Source organism: Nomascus leucogenys, chromosome 16 (genome assembly GCF_006542625.1).
Source record: "Nomascus leucogenys isolate Asia chromosome 16, Asia_NLE_v1, whole genome shotgun sequence".
NCBI lineage: Eukaryota > Metazoa > Chordata > Mammalia > Primates > Hylobatidae > Nomascus > Nomascus leucogenys.
Window position 1 is genome coordinate 41,014,843 of NC_044396.1, and position 25,787 is coordinate 41,040,629.

General features: G+C 37.4%; 1 long non-coding RNA gene across 1 annotated transcript in view; it reads right to left on the reverse strand.

The window, feature by feature from the left end:
• LOC115830622 overlaps positions 1–25,787 on the reverse strand; it is a 195,867-nt gene that overhangs the window by 3,837 nt on the left and 166,243 nt on the right. The window contains exons 2-3 of the long non-coding RNA XR_004026149.1: positions 21,387–21,465; positions 4,534–4,579 (exon numbers count right to left, since the gene is read on the reverse strand). This is a non-coding gene — a long non-coding RNA (uncharacterized LOC115830622). The remainder of the gene's footprint in view (positions 1–4,533; positions 4,580–21,386; positions 21,466–25,787) is intronic.

Below are 25,787 nucleotides of genomic sequence, written 5' to 3' on the forward strand. Positions count from 1 at the left end.
CCAGCTGATGGGGCAGATTTGATGAGGCACTTCTGGAATAATTGAGTCATCACACAAAGAAGGCTGCTAGCATTCAGAGTGGTTTTATCAGCAGCAAGCAGGCCTGATTACTGACAATTACACTCTGATCCGGTGATGGAGGAGAAAGAGCCAACGAGTGGGAAATGTCCGTGTTTCTATCCAGGAATAATTTCTACATTCATTTTACATGCTAAGTGTTTCCTATCTCTGCATAATAAACTGTAAACAGGAATAGATGGCACAATGTCCCTTAATATTTCCTGGTAATGAAGACACAAATGTACAGTGAGTGCTGATAAATATAGATGAAACATAAGCTATTCTCCCAGTCTGTATTGTTACCTTTAAAACAAATGCATTTTTGTGGTAAAAGCATAATCATAGCTAATGCAAAAAAATGACAGAAGATTGAAACTGTCCTTGTAACTACATAGAAACTTTGTAAAAGTCCTGTTAATCACTGCTGCTTTAAAGGCTGGTGAGCTGAAGGTGAGATACTAGAAACCACATCATTTTGTTTCTCAACAGCTAACTGTGAAGAAATCCTTGGGTTAGATGCAGCAAAGGACAGAGCAACAGTGACCTCCATTAACATTCAGAGAGAGCAAAGCTCCGTGCTAAACTGAGAAAACAATGAATCTGGCACAAGGAGACATCTTCACTAGCATGGATTTCAATTTCCCTTCCTTCAGGCCTCTCAACAAAGCGTTGAGCATGAATAGTAAAGTTATATCTAAGATTGCATGACTTCGTCACACAGAGCAATGCATTGGTGTCTTTGGGATGGCATTTTTAACCACTTGTTTATGACGTGGTTTATTAACAAAATACTATGAGCAAAAAACACATCTCATGGAGATGCTGGATTAAACTAGCTTTCCCTCTAACTCAGAATCTACTTGGAAACACCTAGAGAAAGGAAGTGTTCAGACTTCTTAATGTGCTTCCATAGATTTCAGTGGGAAAACTTTAATTTTCTGTAATATTAAGTTTCCTCTTTTAAAAAACCAATCAAGTATGAAGCCCCACATAATGAACCTGCCTGGGTCTGTTTGCTTAATCTTTTCTCTAAAGCCCCTTCCTGGCTTCGAAAGAAATAAAAGTTATTCTCTGTTTTCCTGTGGTAACTATGGAAACTCTGTTTTATTAAACTAACCACTTAACTTCAAGGCTTGTGTTGCAACTAAATGTGCTATTTTCAGTAAATCTATACTAAACAACCTGATAATGTCAAAACATTTTTAATAAAGTTCAAAGAGCACTTGTTGATTCACAAATAAAGCTTTTTATTATGTAAAGAGAATTTTCTCTATTTAAGCTATTTCATTATGTAGATTATTACACAATGTACTTGATAGCTTTAGATATTTTCCATTTTCCTTATCCATCTTTAAGAGGTTCTTTAGAATTTTTTCCAAAAGTCTGCTATTTTTCCCAACAGTAACTGTTTGTTTTTCATAAAATCTTCCTCATATTTTGTATATTTGAATTAAGATAAAATATAGTTATTTATCTTTATTATCTGACTATGAGATATGGAATGGGAGAATATATTGAAACTTGCAAAGCAAATGACATGACTCAATTGTGGAAGCCAATGGGGCATTGGATTTTTGCAGAATGATCCTTGGATTTTATTCTCACTACAGTGTTTAATTTAATAAAGATTTTTAAAAAATACACGTATTTTTCTCCTAAGAATTTACCCATTATTGGTTCAGTACACACTTATTGAGAAGAAATCTATGGATTGCCATGCTAGACGTGGGCATAAAAGGATACGTAAAGCACAACTCTTGTTCTCAAGAGCTCAAACCAGGAAGTTGAATATTCCAATATTATGTGCAAGGTATTATTACAGAGGGAGGCAAAAGGAATAATGGGAACGCAGACTTAGACCAGACTGGAAAAGCTTCCAGAAGACGATGATTCCTGAAAAATTCATCCCTAGAGAGATTCAGAGAACTATGACTAGAATAAAGCAATGTCCCCAAAGACCAATTGAAAGGACACCAGTGGTCGAAATTGTTCTTGGCTTGGTTAAACAATCATTAAAGCCATATTTTTATATAGTTACAAGAGGGTCAGAGACTTGATGGTCAAATTAGATACCTAAAATTAAATGCTTTGAATTTGATGATTTCATTTGTACGTTTCAAAGGAACTTTTTCCTTTAGTGTCAGAACTGCAAGATCTGTCTGCTGAAATATGATTTGTCATTCATATTGTGGTTGACAGCATCGCCCAGAATTCTGTATTCCAATAGCGTTTTGATGGCACTCTCATCTTGATGACTATGTTCTGCCTAATATTAGCTTGTCCAGGTCCAGTTTCTCTTCCCTGGGCTGATGTAGGCTCATGGAAGCAAAGGGCTATATTGTTGACCTTTTGATGCAACATAATTTTGTGGCCATAATAGGTGCTCAATACATTATTATTGAATTGAATTGAAATAAGTGAAAAATAACACTTTTCAAATGCTTGAGATAATTGTTAATTGGATTTCAATACAAAACAACCCAGACATTTTAGCATCTGGAATACTATAGATTTTGTCTGTTTGATTGCCATGCCAGTTAAGGAGAATTTACAGTTTTGTCTTCTCTTATGTTGAAAACATCAGCTCCCAACATGAAAAGGAGAGCAAGTGTGAAGTGTAATAGATTTTATGGTCAGATTTTTTCAAATGTCTACTTTTGTCTCATTTACATGAAAAGTTATGGCTTATGATTTAAATGGGTCCTTTTGCAGGAATAAAAGTCAAATGTAAAGTAGAAATAATAGTCATATTTTTTCCAAATTTGGAAAGAAAACTAGGAAGATCTTCAACTCATTTAAACTATAACACAGTCCTTAGTTCTTAGACTTCACTTTTCTCACTTATATTTTCCAGAATGTCCTGACTATTGTGCATCTACATTTATTTTAAGCAATGTATGTTCACATATTCATACTGATGACTTTTGTGTGGGAGAGAAAACGGCACTCACCATAAGTAAAGACAAAACCAATTTATTTTTTTAATAAAAATGGTGAGGTGGCACAGTATTTTCTAAATAAATACACCTCACCTTTGCCAAACTCATAGAGTGACAGGCACTCTTGTGAGAATTCGTATGTGCTATCTTACTTAGTCATCTTACCATGCCTGTGGGGAAGTCTTATTGATGTTACATATGAGAAAAGGAAGGAAATTGAACTCACCACCTTACCCGGGGTTCACACAGATAGAAAGAGGTAGAACCAGGATTCACATGGCCACCATCTGCTTTCAAACACTAGGTTCAGCATTTCTTTGACTGTCAGGTCTCTGCAGCAGAAACCTGGCCTTCTACCCCTTGATGTTCTATTCCACTCAGCCATGCTCAGGTAAACATGGACTCACTAAAAAGTCCAATAAAGCATGTACTCATCTGTACCTTGGGTGACACAGGTATTGCATTTACAAATATGTCATATAAAGAATTTCTGGTGAAGAAGGGGTGTCACAAAGTAGAAAACAGAACTCTCTGAGTTGGCAGTAATTATAATTTGGATCGACAAAATCAATATTCCAATTCTTACAGACTATCAATCTTAGCCTCTCAAGAACATTTTCTCTTTATGCAAATACAGGAATTTAGTCATAGGATTTAGATTGCCAGCTGCAAAATATGTCCCATCTATTGGTGGGCTTATTCTATGTATTAGTTTTCTATTGCTGCCGTAAAAAATTTTTACAAATTTGATGGCTTAAAAAGGCACAAAAGTCTTACAGTTTTGGAGGTCCAAAGTCTGGTATGGTCTCACCAGACTAAAACCAAGTTAAGCTACATTCCATTTGGAGGCTCCAAGGGAGAATGCATTTCTTCACTCATTGGGCTGTTGGTGGAATCCAGTTCCTTGCTGTCATAGGACTGAGGACCCTGTTTTCTTGCAGGCTGTAGACTGAGAGCCATTCCCAGCTTCCATAGTCCACTCCTTTTTCGGTGAATGGCCCGCTTCCTCCATTTTCAACGCCAGCAAGGGTGGGTAATGTTGAGTCCTACTCACATCTCATCTCCCCAACTCATTCTTTGGCCTTTTTCTGAAGGACCATGTGATTAGTTGGCCTTTTTTAGATAAATAGGATCATCTCAAAGGTCTTCATTAAATCACATCCCTTTTGTCATGCAAGATAACATATTCACAGATTTCAGGGATTTCATGGGTATTTTTTTGGGGGGGGGTACTTTATCCTGTCTACCACATTTGAAAATCATACATGTTAATTCTGAATGTCTTACATATTAATGCCCCTAATATCAGACATATGAAGTCATGAATCAGGATGAACAGGTGTAAACACTTCTCAAAAATCTATATGAACATAACCCAAATTACCATGAGGATGCCAACAATAACCAAAGCAAGCATCTTTTCTGGTCCTCTAAAATGAAGTTCCTTAATTTCTCAGGTTTTTGATGGATGTTGAAAAGTTGGAGATTCTTTTTCTTTGGGGGAAAAGTTTATTTTTAAATAGCTTTTACTTACCTTCCCTAAAAGCTACTGGATCTGAACTGGAGAGTTTCCATCACTCCTGAGGAAAAGCATCGGAGGAGGAAAAATGGAAAGAAAAACAAAAAGAAAACACAATTAAATGGTATTTATCTACAGCTTATTAACTATATAAAACCACCCTTTCAAGTAATTTCCATGCTGACTATTAGAATATGGGTTGAGGTATTACCAATCTTCAATAGTCAAACAATATTCATTTGAAAGAACTCTGTCTTAACAAGAAAAGCAGGTGTCTACTGTTATCAGAAAACGCTTTTTAGATTCGAACCCTTTTGTTTATAAGTACATTTGAGAACGTTTTCTAGGGACACACCTGAGAGTGAAAGTGAATTATCAATGACAGTCTTTTCTGAAGGGAAAAAAAAAAGAATCAGTGGTTTAACACTAATTTCTAATCAGATCCTACAGAAAGGAACAGCCCGCACGGCAGCTGTACTTTTCCCAGGGTTAATTACCTTTCACTGCTCTCTACTAATGAGTCAGCTGTTCCTGTCATTGCACACTACACTGGTTCATCTGGAACTCTAGCTGTGGACAAACACAGGAGTGACAGTCCCATTTACATATGGGGTGGGGGCATGTTGTGTAGAGATTTCAAAAGGATTTTTTAAAAAATCCTTTAATTCTCATGTGTTTCCACGCTAAAAATTTTTTACAAAGAAGGTTTTACTTGGTCAGCTGTTTTTCCTCCCAGGTCCCTGGGTTCAACACTAGTAGATATAAAATACTGCCGAACCCTTGGAAAGAGGCAAACTTCACCATCTCCACAGAAAGCTTTGTCTCACTGATGCCTTGACACCAGAACAATCACCCTATAGGGTAGAAGGATAGTCTCAAAAGTTTGCAACTTCTATCACTGGTAAAAAGACTTCCTGAAAAACTCATACTACAGAAAATTAGATTCAAGGTAAAAAACAACCTAAGAGAAAAAGACCCCCAAAATATCTTAGCATTGCTTGTACATGAAAAGTGAATTAGAAAACTGCGAGTTTCACAAAAAAAAGTTGGACTCAAAAGCTGTGTTTTGACCTAATATGTCTAGATCATTGTGGGAAATTATATATATGTATGTGTATGTATGCATATATATACAATTTATTACCCAGATAATAGCTCTTTTATCCATATAATGCCTCTGCTTTCCATCCCATAATGCAGAAACAATGTGCCCTTATATATTTTCTATCCTTGCAACCAGAAGTTTAAGCATCTATTCCCTCCTTTTAGTTCCAGAGGTAACTGAGAGGGATGTCCAAACAGTAAGCATCCACTGAGTTCCACTTTCCTAGCTTCCAGAATGCCTGTGTGTAAAGGATATCCTCTCATTGGTAAGTTCCTGACTCAAAATCTTAATATTTTGGAACAGTGGCTCTCAGACATTAATATGCATCAGGACCACCTGGGTGGCTTTTTTTTTTTTTTTTTTTTTTGACGGAGTCTTGCTCTGTCACCAGGCTGGAGTGCAGTGGCACGATCTTGGCTCACCACAACCTACGCCTCCCGGGTTCAAGTGATTCTTCTGCTTCAGCCACATGAGTAGCTGGGACTATAGGCACATGCCACCATGCCCATTGAATTTTTGTATTTTTAGTAAAAACAGGGTTTCACCATGTTGGCCAGGATGGTCTTGATCTCTTGACCTCGTGATCCACCAGCCGTGGCCTCCCAAAGTGCTGGGATTACAGGCGTGAGCCGCAGTGCCCGGCCAGGTGGCTTCTTAAGTGGCATGTTCTGGTGCCAACACTCTGAGGTTCTCACAAGGGTCCAGGTTCTCCTGCTGCTCCATGGACTGCACTGAACAGCAAAGTGTCAGAGCAGTGGCTCTGGAACATCAGCGACATCAGAATCTCCTGGAGGGCTTGTGAAAGCCCAGGCTATGCATTCCGTACATCTGTGGTGGGACCTGAGACTGTGCATCTCTAAGTTCCCAGATGATGTTGGTGCTGATAAGTTTGTGGACCATACTTGGAAAACTACTACCTTAGGTATTCACTATCAAATGTGTTGAAGAATCCCAACTCCAAAAGCTAAATATACCCACATAGAGCAGAAGCACTTCCACTTTATTTTTGAGCTATTTATTTGCTCTGGTTTTAATACTTCACGATAGAAAGGAACAGATAAAAAGTGAATATTCTGGCCCCTCATTGAAGTACATTCTCAGAACCACTTTATAGCTTATTGAACTTGATCTTCCCTTCAGATGAAGCCATTCACGTCAAGAAAGAAACAGCAATTATGTACTTCTTCATTCAAGGTGCCATTATCAAATATAAGCTCACAAATTACAAATCTAAGAGTTTGCACAATATTTAAACTTGCCAAAAGCAAATAAATATGGGAATGAATTAATTACAAATTACATCATAAAAACAAATTTAAATGTCAAACAAATATGCAAATTTCCTTGAGACATTCAATATTTTTATCAGCCCTAGTAAATTCTGACTTACTTTCCAAATGGTGCAATGTGTTTCTTATATACAGTGGTATATGAGGTGTTCTTTGTTGATCATTGCTGTTTTGAAGAACACATTACCCTGAAAACTTCTTGGAGGATGGAAACATTTTAGTCTAATACTAAAAATATATTTGCATTGCTGTTCATGTAAATATCTCTGTGATAAAGCTGTTACAAGGGTATTTGGCTATACTGTTCACAGGAATACATATTTTAGGAAGAGGGAAATAATAAGATAAATTATAGAATAAAACATCTGCTGAATGTTTTTCAGTAAAGAGACGGAGGGTGCTTCTCTAAACAGCAAGTCATTTATCAAGCAGAAGTTAGGTCTTCAGCAGTGATCTGCTCAGTTCAGGAAGGACTAGTTAGTGTTCTAAACATGAACTTATCAACTAGTTCTCCAGTAAAGCTGGGAGAATGTAAGCCCATGAGAAAGATTTTAAAAGATTCAGTGCCCCTTCTGAATTCTCACTGCCACCTATTGTTTTTGCTGTTCCACAGATATTTATTTTAAAAAGCTACTTTAAAATATCAGTCTCATCTAAATACAAGAGGATAATAATATCACAAATAAAAAAATTTGATTAATAACAGTGTAACTAACCCTCTTGGTACAGAACACTATTATTTAATTAATTCATTAATTTATGTACTCAAATCTTCATTAAGCACCTATTCTTCTGGAGAATGTTTATATAAACCAGTGGAGTCCTCTGTGAGTGGAGAGGGGTGTATGGTGAATGCCACTCCAATAGTGAATCTATTTCTGTTGCATAAATCAAAGAGGTAATAAAATAAAAATCTCCCTGCAGATGTGGAGGCCAAATTTATTTCTCGATAACATGGGAGAACAATCTGATGAGTTTGACAAAAACTCCACCCTAGGAGTAAAAACACCAGGGTGTGTAGTTTGAGTGAAGAAGAGTTCCTAATCCTACAGATCTAAGATGGACATACACTCTGTTGTCATGGTGTGAGCCTGACTGTGAATGTCAAGATCCTAGTTGATCCCTCTCTCCTTGGATGGCTTTCAAGAGTTACAATGATTCAGACTAAGTAAGTGCCTCTGGTTATTTGAACATCTGATTGATAGCTGCCTCCCATGACCAATGAGAAGTCAGTACAGTTTATATCAGGCATTTCGTCCATTGCTTATCCAATTAAAGTCTATTATTTTCATTGGCTTTCACCAGCCAATTGGCTTCTATCTAGATCACGGTGTCTCATTAGCTGTGGCAAATTACTGAGGGAATCTGACCTTTTTGGTTTCTTTTTAAAGTAAATTAAATTTAATTGAATTTGTCATTGGATATTGACACATTATAACTATATATTTATGGAATACAAAGTGATGTGTGTATACAACACAGAATCATTGAATCAAGCTAATTTGCACATCCATCACCTCAAATATTTATCATCGATTCCTCTTGCCTAACTGAAACACTGCACCTTTGACCAACATCTCCCCAATCCTTACAACCCCAGCCTCTGGTAACCACCATTCTGTTCTCTGACTCTATGTCCAATCCTTCTTGATTTTCTGTCCAAGGTAACAGATTATGTATTTTTTGGCTATGTTAAATTTTTCCAAAAAAGCATGTGCAGGCATTTCCAAAAAATGCCTTAGAAGAACTACAGAATCCCAGCCTTTAAAGATTTAATTTATACAGGGTGCTTTCAAAGTGAATGACAACCACTATGGAAAACAGTGTGGCGATTTCTTAAAGAACTAAAAGTAGAACTACCATTTTTTTTTTGAGACAGAGTCTCACTCTGTAACTCAGGCTGGAGTGCAGTGGCTCAATCTCAGCTCACTGCAACCTCTGCCCCCCGGGTTCAAGTGATTCTCCTGCCTCAGCCTCCTGGGTAGCTGGGATGACAGATGCCTGCCACCGCACCCGGCTAATTTTTTGTATTTTTAGTAAAGACGGGGTTTCACTATCTTGACCAGGCTGGTCTTGAACTCCTGACCTCGTAATCCGTCTGCCTTGGCCTCCCAAAGTGCTGGCACGACCCACCACACCCTGCCAGAACTACCATTTGATCCAGCAACCCCACTACTGGGTATCTACCCAGAGGAAAAGAAGTCATTATATGAAAAAGATACTTGCACACACATGTTTACAGCAGCACAATTCGCAATTGCAAAAAATGCGGAACCAACCCAAATGTCCATCAATCAACAAGTGGATAAAGAAACTGTGTTGTGTGTGTGTGTGTATGACAATACTACACAGCCATAAAAAGGAATGAATTAACGGCATTCTCAGCAACCTGGATGGGGTTGGAGACCATTAGTCTAAGTGAAGTAACTCAGGAATGGAAAACCAAACATTATATGTTCTCACATGTAAGTGGGAGCTAAGGTACAAGGATGCAAAGGCATAAGAATGATATAATGGACTTTAGGGACTCAGGGGAAAGGGTGGGAAGAGGGTAAGGAATAAAAGACTATACACTGGGTTCAGTGTATACTGCTTGGGTGATGGGTGCACCAAAATCTCACAAATCACCACTAAAAAATTTACTCATGTAACCAAATACCACCTGTTCCCCAAAAACCTATGGAAATGAAAAATTTTAAAAGCAATAAGCATTAATAAAAAAATTACACAGAAGAATGCCACTTAAAAATGAATAAAAATAAAAAATAAAAAAAGAATGCTCCTTAAAGGAAATTCTTGCCTTGTGGTAAACTAGATGAACTAGAGTTCATCTCCTGAACTCCTCCTGCCCCACACCTGGTCTCCGGGTTCCCACAGGAAACCATGCCTGCTCCTATGGTAGTCCCTGGCCCACTGAGGAGTCCTAGTTCAGAGCTCATGGTCAGCTCCAGACTGGAAGCTCCTATAGGAAGGCAAGGGTGCTCTTCTCTCTGCTTCTCTTTCATAAGCAAGGTGCTCTTGAAGGCATGGTCTCTTCACATGGGAACCAGCAGACTAATTGTTATATTAACAAAAAAGGGAACTATGATGATGCCCGTGACCCTGTGATTTGAATTTTAGGAGAACAATGGACCAAATATTTAGAGATAAAACAGTAAATATCCACAGCCTGTAGCAAAAAGTGATGCTGGTGAAAACATGCAGTTGAGATTCATTTGTAAGACTCATACATGTGAAGCTTAAAACAGGTAATATCTGAAAACTAGTGAAGTAGGAAATAATCTTATGAACAGTTTACTCATAAGTTGAGATTAGTTTTACAAATTAAGAAAATACAAATGGATCAAAAGCCTATGTAGTATTACTGTATCTTTGACACATGCACAACTATCAACTTTGGTGCAGGAGGAGGGGATATTAACATTGAAGGACCGCCACTGCCAGATCAATCATATGCTACAATTAGAGGAATGACTGGCGTATTAAAAATGTCAAAAGAAAATACTAAACTAAACTGGGTAGTTCTGAAAATACCAGGAAATAAATAAAAAGATAATAGAAGAAATAAATTATTATTTATCTTGACAATATACATGAATATGCTAAGCAACATACTGATCTTGGATTAAATAGTGGCAGTGGTGGGAAGTAGAAAATAGCAGATAATGCTTTAAAATGGTCTAAAGGAGGCAACAGGGAAGCATGAATCAGAGAAGGCTTCGAGCAATTGCTGCAGTCTCTGTACATTGACACTGATGAAAGCATTGGACTAGGCATTGCATGGTTACAGTATTTAAATCTCACCACAATCTAAGGAGGTTCACATTATTATTCCCAACTTAAGGTGAGCAAACTTAAGTCACTCTTTTAGTACAAGCTAGTATTCAGAACTATATTTGGACTGAACGGGGTGGCTCACATCTGTAATCCTAGAACTTTGGGAGGCGAAAGCGAGTGGATCACTTGAGTTCAGGAGTTCAAGACCAAACTAACCAACATGGTGAAACCCTGTCTCTACTAAAAATACAAAAATTAGCTGGGCATGGTGGCGGGTGCCTGTAATCCCAGCTACTTGGGGAGGCTGAGGTAGGAGAATCGCTTGAACCCAGGAGGCGGAGGTTGCAGTGAGCCAAGATGGTGCCACTGCACTCCAGCCTGGGCAACAAGAGCAAAACTCCACCTCAAAAACAAACAAACAAACAAACAAACAAACAATAAAACAAAACTGTATCTGATGCCAACTTTCTTTCTGCTGTGTAGCTCTAGCTAAGATGGCATCTTTCTTTGAGAAAATCGTAGAAAGATCCACAATGATAGCGTGGTCTCTTAGGGAATGGGGGCTTTTGTGCTGAATTAGACAGGGGATAGACTGGAGAGACCATTAGAACACCAGTCATAAGAGCTAAGATAATGGGAACACCAAAATACGGTAAAAATCATAAAACTGGTATGTTGGGGAGGACAGCAATAAATGACCTGAGAAATACTTTATGGATGATTGGAGACTGTGAGCACTGTCCAATTCAGCAGAGTTAGAATGGTGACACACTCTGTCTCTCAAGTAACACCAATCTACGTTTGAATCCTGACTCTGCTCTTCTGCGATCTTAGAACTGCAGTTACCTCCCTCACCTTCAGGTTCCTCATCTGTTAAAAGGGATATAACAGATCCTCCCTCTAGAGCTGCAAGGATCACATGAGATGCCACAGATGAAAGGCATAGTACACAGTAGACATTCAGTAAAATGCCATAATCCAAAAAGAGATCAGTCCCTAGGCAAAGCCCACAGGTATGTGGTCCACAATGAATGCCCCAGTGTGGGCATGGTGAGGACTTGTGTTAATGAGAGTAATTAAATCTCTGAGGATTTAGCAGCTCATTTTCTTCAAGAGAACATGGAGTTAGTAGGATAATTCGTTAAGCATTCATTAAAAAATATTCTTTTTTTGTTATTCTCTTATTTCTTTACACTAGATACTATTATAAATGCTTTATGTATATTAACTCAATCTGCATAACAAATATATGAATCAGGAACTATTAATTATTTCCATCTTTCAAGTGAGGAGATTGAAATGCAGAGCACCTCAGTGCTTGCCTGGGGTCACACAGCTCCTGAGGAGTAGCACTGGGATTGGACTCTTGCACTAAAGCCCATTTGTTCAATTAAAACAATCTATCATCATCACAAGATGGGTGATGGAGATGAAGAGATGGATAACACAGATATTATATTTCAGTGTGGGAGCCAAAGTCAAAAACAAGGAAATAATAAATATGCAATGCAGTTGAAAGCAGTGATAAATGCAATGGGACAATAATGTAGGCTAGAGGATGGGCTATTTTAGGTTGAGGCAGGAATGACCTTTGCTGATCGAAGAAAGGATGCAAAACCATGTGCCATAGTGTAAACAGTTAAAGCCCTTGTATCTAGAATAAATAAAAAAACAATTACAGCTCAATAATAAAAAGACAACCCAATCAAAAATGGGCAAAGGACTTGAATACACATTTCTACAAAGAAGATATACAAACGAGCAATAAGCACATTAGAAGATGTTCAACATCATTAGTCATTAGGGAAATGCAAATTAAAATCATGATGAGATACCACTGTGAACCCATTAAGATGGCTAAAATAAAAAAGACTGACAATAGCAAGTGTCAATGAGGATGTGAAGAAATCCAGCCTTCACATGTTGCTAGTAGAAATGTAAAATGTTCAGCAACATTGAAAAATAGCTGGCAATTTCTCAAACGGTTAAACATAGAGTTACTATATAATCCAACAATTTGACTTCTAGGTACATACCCAAGAAGAATGAAAATATGTGTCTACTTGAGAAATTGTACACAAATATTCATAACAGCATTATTCACAGTAGCCAAAAATTGGAAACAACCCAAATGTCTATCAACCAATTAAAGGAAAACAAGAGGTAGTATATCCAATCTGTGGAATATTATTCAGCAATAAAAAGGAATGAAGTACTAAATTAGTGCAACCTCTATAGAAAACAGTAAAGACATTTCTCAAAGAACTAAAAACAGAACTACCATTCAATCCAGGAATATCACCACTGGTATCTATCCAAAGGAAAAAAATTATTACACCAAAAAGATACCCGCACATGTATGTTTTTTGTAGCATTAGTCACAATAGCAAAGACATGAAATCCACCTAATTGTCCATCAACGGATTACTGGATGAAGAAAATGTGGCATACACACACACGTGCACATACATATATACACCATGGAATACTACTCAATCATAGAAAAGAATGAAACCATCTCCTTTGTAGCAAGATGAATGGAACTAGATGCCATTGTCTTAAGGGAAATAAGTTGGAAACAGAAAGTCAAATACCACATGTTCTCACTAATAAATGGGAATGATGTATGCACATGGACATAGAAAGTTGAATAATAGACATGGGAGACTTGGAAGGGTGGGAGGTGGGGGAGGGATGAGAAATTACTTAATGGGTATAACATACCCTATTTGGATGATGGTGACACTAAAAACTCAGACTTCACTGCTGTGCAATATATCCATGTAACAAAACTGCACTTGTACCCCCTATATCTATACCAATAAAAGGAACGAAGTACTTATATATGCCGAAACATGGATGAGCCTTGAAAACACGCTAAGTGAAAGAAGCCAGGCAAAAAAGATCACATATTATGTAACTCTATTTATATGAAATGCCCAGAATAAGCAAATCTATAGAGACATAAAGTAGACGAGTTGTTGCCCAGGGCTGGGAGGAAGATGGTGCATCTTCCCTTTGGAACATGATAGAGAAGGGGTGCAGAGTTTCTTTTTTGTGAAATAAAAAATGTCCTAAAGTTGACCATGGTGATGAATGCAAAACTCCGAATATACTAAAAACCATTAAACTGTACACTTGAAATGGGTAAATTGTATGGTTTGTGAATTATATCTCAAGAAAGCTGTTAAGAAAACAGGTGGAACCATAGAGATCACTGTAAGGTGCCTGCATGCTGTTTTAAGAATGATAGACCGCTCTTGGACAGCTTTGAGCACTGGCATCACACAGGGAAATCAGTTTTTGAACCATGGCAGTCAATTGGATATGAGAAGGTGAGCCTAGATAGGGTGGAGGTGGTAAAGGTGAAGAGAACGGAAGCAGTTGAAGTTCTAACCCCATTATAAAAAAGAAAAATACAAAAAAAGAAAAACCACACTAGAAATTAAGAACAGACATGTATCAGCTGCCTGCTATGATCCATACGCATGACTTTCAACTCCCCAACATGTGGTCTCTATTAGAGAAGCCAACGTCTCCCCTCTCTCACGCCTCCTATTCTTTCTTATAGGACCCCAGATGGGAGAACAGTTTCCATTTCCCAACCCCAAACCCCTTTTTTGAGACAGGGTCTCACTCTGTCACCCAGACTGGAGTGCAGTGGCGTGATCATGGCTCACTGCAGCCTCTACCTTCCTGGCTCAAGCAATCCTCCCAACTCAGCCTCCTGAGTAGCTGGGACCGCAAGCAGATGCCACCACACCTGGCTTATTTTTGTATATTTTGTAGAGACAGAGTTTTGTCATATTGTCCAGGCTATTCTGGAACTGCTGGGCTCAAGCGATCCACCCACCTCGGCCTCCCAAAGTGCTGTAATTACAGGCATGAGCCACCGAGCTCAGTCTCCATTTTCCCTTTAGCCTTTCTAATTGCATAAATTGTTTAAGACTGTTTCAAATCCAAGAGAAAAATTGCTAGCTTTTCTGGTTCTCATTAGTCTTTTAGTTTTCTGAGTTTCTATGCCAATATCAATTACATACGATTGATGTATGATAATATAAAATTTAAGTGTTAGAATGTTTTCTTTTTAATTATACTATGTAAACATAATAATAAAAACTAACATGTTAAAGGAACTTACAGTTTAAAACCATTTCACACTGAGCCTATGGAATTTTGTTACCTCATTTTACAGAAAATTTTGAGACTATTAATTCTGAGTAGTTTTAACATCTCATCCGTAGGCTTATAAAGGTGTCTCAATCTGTGTGCATTCCTTCTTTCTTCTGGCTTTAGAGGAAGAAAGAGATCCTCTCCTTCTTTCTAAGGATGGGTTCTCCACTGGGCTCACTTTACATTTGTTTCCTATTTCATCTACTTTTTCTTTCTTCCATATCTTAAAACTTTTCCGTCTTCTTATCTCTCCTGGTTCTTTCTCCTCAGCATAGAAACACATTTCTTCTTTATATATTACTATCTCTGTTTTTCAGGGTCAAACTTCTTAATATTCCCAGAGATTTCCTTTCTTTTCTTACCTTGCTTTCACTACTCAACTCATGGCCTGCTGTCTGGCACATCTAATGGTGCTGGATTTTCAGAGCAACTCACATGATTGCTCAGTCTTTTCCTGAAGAAGCTGCTTATGTCTCTGGTTTATGTCTCACTCTATATATTCTCCTTGGAAACCACATCCAAAGGTGTATTTCTTCATCCTAGGTCTCACTCCTGAATTTCAGATCCACTGATCAACTGTACACTCAACATCACCACCCAGTTGTCTCTCATTCAATATGTACAAGAGAGGACCCATTATTTTTTCTTCTAAACAACCTCTTCCTTCTGAATCTCCTATCTTGGCTAACCATTCACCCGGTAATCCAAGCCAGAAGCCTGTCATTTATGATTCTTTACCAGTTTTCAAATGTATGTCCTGGGCTTGCCTCTTGCATAGGACAGGTCCTACTGTACTGTGATTGCCATTTGCTCCTGTCACCTACATTGGAATAAGCTCCTTGTGTACTTATGTCTGCATCCTCACTTCTTGATTCAATTGCTGGAACCTAGTCAATGCTCAATATGTTTGTTGAATGGATGGATTCAAGACTCCTTAAATGCCTCTTCTATAAAATCCTCCCTGATGTTACCTCTAAACAAAGGTGGTCATTCTATTCTTTAAGCCAGAACTTTATTTTTTAGAGGAAAAATAGAATTGGCTATGTCTGGTGAGATGCTCTGGCCCCACATACATTAAGGCTGAGTAGTATAGTGAAACTGCATGTGGCCACAGCCTATTCTGTCTTTGTAGAGGGTGCTGTGCAAGCCTGCCCTAGCATGTGAACAACAACCCAGAAAAGGTTGGCAGCTTTGCCTACATATCACTTTCTTCTACTGTGTCTCATAAGGTTGTTAGGGGCAGATGCTGTGGCTAATATTCATTGTCTATACTTCTGATACTTTTTTTATTTTTTATTTATTTATTTATTTATTTATTTTTTGAGACGGAGTCTCGCTGTGTCGCCCAGGCTAGAGTGCAGTGGCGTAATCTCGGCTCACTGCAAGCTCCGCCTCCCGGGTTCATGCCATTCTCCTGCCCCAGCCTCTCCGAGTAGCTGGGACTACAGGCGCCCGCCACCACGCCCGGCTAATTGTTTTGTATTTTTAGTAGAGACGGGGTTTCACCTGCTCTCCATCTCCTGACCTCGTGATCCACCCGCCTCGGCCTCCCAAAGTGCTGGGATTACAAGCGTGAGCCACCGCGCCCGGCCTACTTCTGATACTTTTAGGCCTGTAAATATTTCTTAGTCAACTGATTGCACAGAACCTAAATAACTTGCTCACAATGTTCTAGTTCTGATAGTTATGTTTTTGACTTCACTGTCTTAGAAACTTTAGAACATGAAAAATACAAAATCATTTTAAATCGCATTCAGCTAGAATAAAATATTTTAATCTCTTGTGAACATGATGTGGCATCTACCTAGGAGGAGCTATAATAATGTAATTGAAACTCTTCCTTCTTTTTTTTTTCCATTAGAGGCACAAAACTGGGGAAATTCTTCATTTCTACATGTTTTCGTTTATATAGACAAACATGTATATATTTCTCAATATGTTAAAGTTTCTCCACTAGGTCCTGAGGAGAATAAAATGATTTTAAATACAGTTTCTCTTCTAAGTGATTTTTGTCAACCCTCAATAACTTGACTCTTTTTATTTATTAGTACACTTTCAACATGGCATTTTCAAAAGACGAAAAAATGCTTGCAGATTAATCTATACTAATTTGAGGAAACTATACAAGCATTATAACAGTAATTGCCTAATGAAGATCTAAAATACAAAATAAATATTACAGTGAGTCTAAACATATTAGCAACCTGTAATCTATCTTTTCAAATATTTTTAAAGCAATTGAGCCCTCTTTCAAGTGCAATCTTAGTGACAAGCCCATAGAGTAAAAGCACAGAGGCAGACTGTTGGGTGGCTGCACACCCCCTCTGGGGGCTATGGTGCCTGAGGTTGAATCCAGGCTCTGATCAAGCAGCCCCGGTATCACGGGCAAATGGCATGGCTCTCCATGGTGCAGTTTTCTCCATGATAAACAAGGAATGCTAGCTGACCTTACCTTATAGACTGTTGCTTTGGTGACACTGTGAGAATGAAAAGAATTAATAAAGTACTTAGGTAGCCAGGCACTGTGGCTCATGCCTGTAATCCCAGCAGTTTTGGAAGCCCAGGCAGGTTGGTCACTTGAGGTCAGGAGTTCAAGACCAGCCTAGCCAACATGGCGAAAACCCATGGTTTAGTAGAGGTTTAGTAGAAACCTCTACTAAAAATACAAAAATTAGCTGGGGGTGGTGGCAGGCACCTGTAATCCCAGCTATTTGGGAGGGAGACTGAGGCAGGAGATTCACTTGAACCCTGGAGGCAGAGGTTGCAGTGAGCCAAGATCACGCCATTGCACTCCAGCCGGGGTGGCAAGAGTGAGACTCTGCCTCAAAAAAAAAAATGTACTTAGAAGAGTGGTTGACTCTATGTCAGTGCTTTTATTATTATTATTATTGGACAAAAATGTTTTCTGCTTGACTCTAAAATACTCAGAGGAAGAATTCAATTACCAGATGTTTCTATGTATCTATGTTTATACTCACAGAGCTAAGATTTCTGGCTATTTGGCCAAATGTTGAACTTTCGATCTAATGTGTAGCATCAGAGCTGAAGCTCCTGTGATTCTCAGAACAGGCTACTTCTGATATCAAGGTTAATTGGTGTGCTAAATATACATGTCTTACAGAGATATAATGAGTGCTTCTCCAGTCTTCGAATTATTTTTCTAATTCATAGGATGTTTTAATTTTAAAAAGTTCGTGGAGTTATAGAATTTGGGGGATGAAAAGGTCTCCAGGAGTCCCCTAGCATGACCCTTAATGTGACAGATGTTATTAATAAGAAAAATAAAACAACTTGTCAAGTCACTTCATCAGGATCATTCAACTACTTAATGATATTTAACTATGACTGGAACCCAGGTGTACTTGAGACTCAGTGTCATTTGACATTATATTGCGGACACAGGTTTTTCCTCTCTATTCTGTTCCCAGAGACCTATATCTCAAGGAGAGATTAAGGGAAAGGGTTTGGGGAACAGTCAGATTTGGGCTCAATCTGGGTTCAAGGCTGGTGACATAAGGAAGGGCATCTTCACATCTCTAGTCAGTGGCTTCATTTGTAAAAATAGGATACAAATGGAATTATTATAAGCATTAAATTATACAATGCATGTAAAGAATTTGACATGATGCCTGGCACAGTGTAAGCGCAAATGTTAAGGACCATTATTATAATTATTGTCACCTATATCATCATTGTTCTGAACAATGTATATGTACAATGTTGGTACCACAAGTTCTTTTTCTCATTTGCCAAACCCTAAGACATATTTCTTCAGTCAATGATTTTCCGCAGGGTGGTGGGGAGTGTGTGTGAAAGAGAGAAAGACAGAGAGGGAGAGAGAGACAGAGAGAGCTGTGCATGTGCATGTTTCCATTATTTGACAAAGTCAGGTAGCCCTGGATCCTACGGCTTCTTCAATTCCCCTCAGCTTACTTGCAGTCCCTGTGATAATGGCCTGTGTGCTAACCCTAATATGCAAAACCCGACCCTTGGATCCTCCAGTTGATAAAATTTGATTATGGAAGAAACATTCCCAAGGAAGTAGGGCACTGGGTATGGAACTTCACCAAACTTCAAATGTTTACAGTAGCAAAGACGGGCCATGGTGAGACTGAATGGGAAACCTGGTCAGTACACGATTTACACCAAAATAAAAATGCTTGGAAATTTGACCTTTAAACCAAAAGGTCTGTATCGAAACCCGCAAGCTGTTCTATAATCTGAAATCTAAGGCTGGAAGGGTCTTCAATTGAATGTGAGTATTTCGGAAAAATAAATATCAGTGGGATATTCTATTAGTTCTGAGAGTCTAAGTGAAATATACCTAATTTACCTGTGAAAACCAATGTAAGCAATATCTGGAAGAGTTTTCTTGTTTGCTCATTTTGTTTAGAGTTGGAACCTGCCTTTTAGGAATGAAATGACAGAGCTATAATCCCTAGGAAAAAAATTCCCAAATACATCATAGAAACTAGGATAATCCTTCATGAAGTCAGAAGCAAAAAAAGAAAACAGAAAATAACTTCCTCTACCATTAAAATAACCACAGCATCCACTCCTATCCCTGTTCTTCCATTTCCCCAGGTCTGACATTCTGCAGATGACCGCCCTTATTTGTCCCTACATGTTTTCCAAAATATAAAAGTGAAATAGAGTCCCAAGGGCACTGTACTTGAAAGGTTATGAGAGTTAGAGAATTTTAACCATGCCTGCCAAACCAGCAGATGGCTTGTGATTATAATTATATGCATCAATAAAACGAATAATCTTTACAAAATTTGAATTTCTACTAAAGTAAGGGATTTAGTAAGCAGATGCAACAGAATGCATTTTCTTTAACCCTTTTGGTATACACTGGTGTCTTTCACACAAAAAAAGATACAGGACTCCGTAGATAATAGGTTGTATACTCTAATTTTTGCCCCTTTCTAGAGTAGTCATATTGTCAGCCTCAATCTTTTCCTGATTTCATTTACTTCATGAACATATTTCAATCTCACCTCATTTTCACCCTTCCGAATAGAAATGTGAAGACTAATTCCCAACCATTGTCTGATATTTGAAAGAAAATTTAAAAGAGGTAAATACCTTCATTCTAATTCATACCAAGTATACTATAGAAACAAAAGAGCAAACAGTGGACACATCTTTCTATCTGATGGTATTCTTTTACAAATTAGATTTTCAATAATTTTTTTCTGTTTTCATATTCTCTTTAATCTACATTCCAGGAATGAAAATACTGTTTATTCTATTTAAAAAATTAACCATTTCCTTTCAGTTTGCTTCTGCCTGTCATTATAAGTAAGGGTAACTAAGTTTTATCTCATGCCAAACATGAATTCACTCACATTGAAATTGGATATATATATATATATGATACATCCGAAAAAAAGGATGTGGTGAGGTTTACACACTGGCCTTCTGCCATGTTTCCTTCATGAAGGAACCTCAAAATTTAGGGAATTAAGTTAAGCTAGCTTTGTTTACCTTTAAATCTTGGAAGGAGTAGAGAAAATGTACCACAAAAATTTTCATTCTTTTTTTTATAAAATAGCAATGTAAATATTTTTATAGAATTACCAAGTGTAACTCTTCATTAGAATAGTATCAATTAATATACATTTCACCCAGCATACCAACAAATATAATATTTAAGAATATTTCGAGAACCTATATTTAGTGCAGATATCTCTAGCACCTTCAAAGTTAGTTGCACTGTATAAATCAAAGAAATTAAAATAGTCTGGTATAAAACGCTCTTATAGTGTTGTAGTTAACTCAACTTAATAGTGTAAATAAGCTATTAATAAAACTTTAAAGGCATTGACATTTTTATAGGTCAATGCAATTTACCTATGGACACAAGATATATGAGATCGGAAATTCTCAGCAACAAAATTCTTTCAAGTTACAACTTAAATGTATAGATCAAACCCTATCAGAACAAATGTTCTGAAAAGTTGAACTAGAAGAGTAATACATTTTTGCCTAAAAATTTATAAATTTGATGTAACATTTGACAACACTATATTCAAATGCGCGTGAAGAAATTCAGATATCTCTTGAGTTCACTGGAATGGAATTTTATCTCTTAAGATAAAATATTCAGCAGGTTCAAGATTCTTTACATAGGTGATAAAAATAAATAAAATAAAATATTTTTCAATTATAATGTCCTTAAAAAGGGAAAACTTAAACCAAATTCAATGTATCAATTAAAAGAAACAATCTAAGCCAAAAAACTTATGAAATAAATCCCAAAGGGGCAAAAAAATTTTAAAAAAACAGAAAGAAGAAAACCCCGTAATCTTAAGAGTTAAAGACCTATGCTGTAAATACTTAATTTATAGATGTTTCCTTTCTACATTAAATGAAATTAAATATTTCTGCTTACAGAGAGTTTAAGTTGAAGTGTAATAAAATTTTTAGGTATACTTTTGATAGCTACTAATAAAACTCTGCATAATAAGCCAATTTAATCACATATACTTAATGTATGTTTAGAATTTTTAACATGTTACCTTAGTCTTGATATGAGCACGCAGACACATAAAATGGAATTGTCACAATGCTTCAGGGACACTCACAAAATTGGGGGCTCTGGAAGTGAAAATACGAGAAAGAGTTCTGTACTGGTACGAGCGAATGCACAGGCGGTGTGTGACATGACATTGGCACGTCCCCTCGCTGTCTCAAACTGCAAGTGAAAGTTAAAAACACTAAACACAATATGCCAGGGGCATTAGGTATATGATCTTACTTAATTTTTCACATAAGTTGTAAGGCAACATTTGTCTCCCATCACTCTTGCCCCCATCTAACAGACCAGGAAACCGAGGCCCAGAAAAGTTAGAGAACTTATCCAGGGCACAGACTGAGTCACTGGAAGAACCAGGTTTCAGATATGTGAACTCAAAAAGGGAATATTGTAGATTCTCTTGTCACTTTGTCACTCATATGCACTTAGGATGACTGCCTTATTCTCTAGGAAGCATTTTATAGCTCCTGTTAGATGGGGATCCTTAGGGGTGGAAAAGAGGTATTACTAACAGCATCTACTACAGTCCTCTGAACTAAGTATTTTAATATTTATTTGTTAAATGAGTGAATCAGAATAGAAGTCCAGTAATACAAAGTTTCTTTCTGATAACACAAATTAAGTTTCTCAAATTTCTTTAAAGAAGAAAGCTGTCAAATAGATAAAGCCATGCATATTTTCTTTAAATAAAAAAAATATATTTCAGATGCAAGACCCATATAGGTGGAAACAAGTTTGGATAAACCAAAAGTAATGATCTGGGCCTTCTCATCTTAATGACAATACAGACCTATTCTGTTTTGAAGAATGACAATTACATTTCTGTAAAAGTAACTCCACTCCTTTTCATCCACAGCGATGCAACTAAACGAACTTCAGTCAAGTTTGTACACCCTTTGCTGTACCGGTAAGGATGGGGGCAAAATATTTACAGCCAGCCAAAACAATTATGTGTTTTCTGAAACATTCATTCTTGTATTAACAGGAGGAACATTAGCAACTATAGAAAAATAAATTGTAATACATGAGATTCAAAAATAAAACATTCATCCCAGAAAGACAGCCTAATACATTTATAATGCCTGAAAGAGTGAACTAGTTGCACAACTCTGCCTTAAACTAAATTTGTTAGGCAGCAACTGTAGCCATTTTTAGATGGCTTGCTTTTTCCACGATTTCTATCACATGAAAGGCATAATGATGAGATGACATATTAGAAAAATCTCAACTTAGTAAAATCAAACTCTATTTTCCCCACATACATTTTACTTGAAATTAAAAAGACACTATTATACCACTTTCTTCACAAAATTTATTGCCTCCTAATTTCTGGCTATTGTTAAAACAATACTTAGAGTTGGTAATATACAACATATATTACATTCCCTACAGACACACACATAGTTCTAAACAAATTATATAAACAAAATGAACGTTAGGGGCACATTTAACAGAGGAAAAGTACTTCATGAAAAAAATGGTAAAGAAGTATGTGACCTCTGATCATCCAGACCATATTATTTACCTATATTATGAATCTTTCACGAATACTACTAATAAGCTATTTATTCAGTATCAATATTGCTATATCCTTACATAAATAAATATTTTTCAGTATAAGTAATAAAAGTTAGCAAACTGATTTCAATACAGAGTTTTAATTCATGAACAGATGATTATGTCATGCCATTCTAACATTAAATGACAGTGGCTTTAAAATTGAATACTGATACTGATATTATGAACACATCTATTTTAAAACACCACACTTACATTAACAATACTTTTTAAATGTTTTCGATGAGACCGTCAGAGTTTATTAAACCACTGACAACCCACTTAGCGGACAGTTCTTAGAATAAAATATTTAATTTACCTGAATGTCTTGTAACAATATCATCCTCTCTTGAACTAAACATCCTCTGAATACACAAATCTAAGGCAGACAGACATTTCAGCAAGGCAAATAAGACTTTCTGGCAACTTCCTGTTGCCATATTTCTCTCAAAGGATCCTGCAATGTTACACTTCAATCCTGCAAACGCATTTTTCCAAGGGACACAGCAAGCCAATGCTGCTCCAGTGTCAGAAGCTTTGATTTTTTCCCAAGTACAGCAAGCAAATAACCACTAATCCTATTCAATATTACAGATTCACAGTAATGATTCTATTTCCAGATTCAAGAGAAATTAAATACAAGAGGAAAAGAGGAGCTTTTGTTTTCTTGTTTTGTTGTGCTTGATTGGTTGGTTTTTAAGACACTGCTGAAGGAAATAGTTATTCCATCTATGTTATTAAATATATATTAGGGGTTGGGGCAATTTTACACTGTCAAGAATGAACTTCACTGCTCACATTCATGCCCCAGGTTTCCATTATCTTTCAGAAGCAGTAAGACTAACTAAATTTAAAGTTGCCTCGTACATTCGAAAGTTTTCAAACCTGAACCAATAACCTGAATGGTAGTTATTGGCAAAAGCACCATTTCTCCAACAAATAGCCTACCTCTCAAATTCAAGTTCACTTGCGTTTTGGGGTTTACTTACTTTTTAAATTTACAAACTTTTGTGAAACAGCAAAACAAAACAACAATAACAACAAAATAAGAACACTGATCACTGAAGCGGTATTTCCAGAAGTGATAGCAAAATCCCTTCATTCTGACCTACTTGTCGAGAAACGGACTTTCAGCCCCACGGTTAGGCTAAGATCTGTTCTACTTTCTCCCTAGGGCTTAATTGCCAGACTGACTTACCGGTGCCTCCTAGCCTTTGTTCTGCCTCTCACGCTGACATCAGGGAAGCAGTGATGTAGAATAAAGCAGGGGTGGGCTAGGTTAGTCCAGTGTTTGTGTCGTTGTGTGGTGTGCAGGGACACTCTGTGATACTCTAGTGAGCTGCTAAGCTTTTTTTGTAGGCTTTGTGTCATTTACTTAACGACCAATCTCATTAGCTGCCAGGGTACAATGGGCTGATGCATTTTCTATGTACATACTCCACACAGTGACCCTCAAGGTTGCCGAAGGTCTATTTAATCAGTCAAATGCTGAATATATTTGCAGTAAATCACTAAAAAAATAAAAAAATGAGAATACTGAGGTATCTTACAGGCTTAATATTTCCTGGTGGTTATTTGCAGGTAATAAAATACATGCATATTTAGCCCAAACAAGGATAGAGCAGGTGGAGATGAATTGTCTGGTTTGCACTGGTGACCTTAATTTTAGGAAACTTTCAGATCAAAGATATTTTCTCTTAGCAAGAAGCCCAGATTTGAAATTTAATTTCTCTTAGTCTAATCATATTAGCACAACAAAAAAGAATTGCTTTCTTGAGCAGTTTCTCCTTCCTCCTTCCTCGCCCCCACGCCAGTCCTACCCCCTACCCAAGCAGCCTCAGACCTGGCAAAGTTGCATTTATGCCCTCTTTCAGTTACAAGGTAAAAACCCTTTTAACTCCTATGAAAAATGAAATGCTGAGAGCACTATGAATGACGACAGCTGTCCATAAGTATCAGGGAGAGTTCTATTGTCCAGCTTGTCCCTGGATAAAATGAATACTTTACAGCAGAGGCTGTTCAGCTTGGCTAAAGAGTGTGGGGAGAAGGGGAGGAGGTCACTGGAGATTTCGCACACTAATTTAATCTGGGAAAAGGACAGGCTCTGCATCTCCCTTGAACAGACTGGCAGCAATCTGGGCCCCCACAGAACTATCTCCTTTTGCCTGTGCTCTATTTATTCCTTATCTCTGTTTACCAACCGCTAGGTCCCTTTCATTCACACCACGAGGCCGTTTTCCTACTATCAGTCAGCAGCTGACACTGTGGAAGAGCCTCAAAGGCAAAAAAAAAAAAAAAAAAAAAAAAAGATCAAAACTAAACCAAAGCTGTATAAACAATGCCACAGTACAAGTAAATGCATAAACCCTGATTCTTAACCCAACCCACAGGGTGCAAACAGAACCTTTACGATAAATCCAACAAACCCACCACAGTGAGCTGTGGGCCGCAGAGAAAGAACAGTCAAAACACCATTCATGAAATCACCATCCAAAAAAAAAAAAAATTGCTAAAATGTACACTGGCTACTGAAGCAGCCTTACTTTCAGGGATATTCTTATCTCTAGCATAGATCAATTAACTGGCCACCAAGAGATATTTACCTTGCTGGAAAGGTGAGCTATACATTTCTAAGGGAGGCCTGGCTCTCATTAAAATGCCAGCAGTTAAAAAAAAAATCCACCAATATGATTATAAGCTAAAGAGGATGAAGCAACACCAACTTTTCCAATACTTTATCACACTGATTGAGTTTAAACAGTTCAAGACTCTTGGTATTAAACCCCCATTATTTTTATGTAAAGATATTAAAAGTCCTGTACAATCC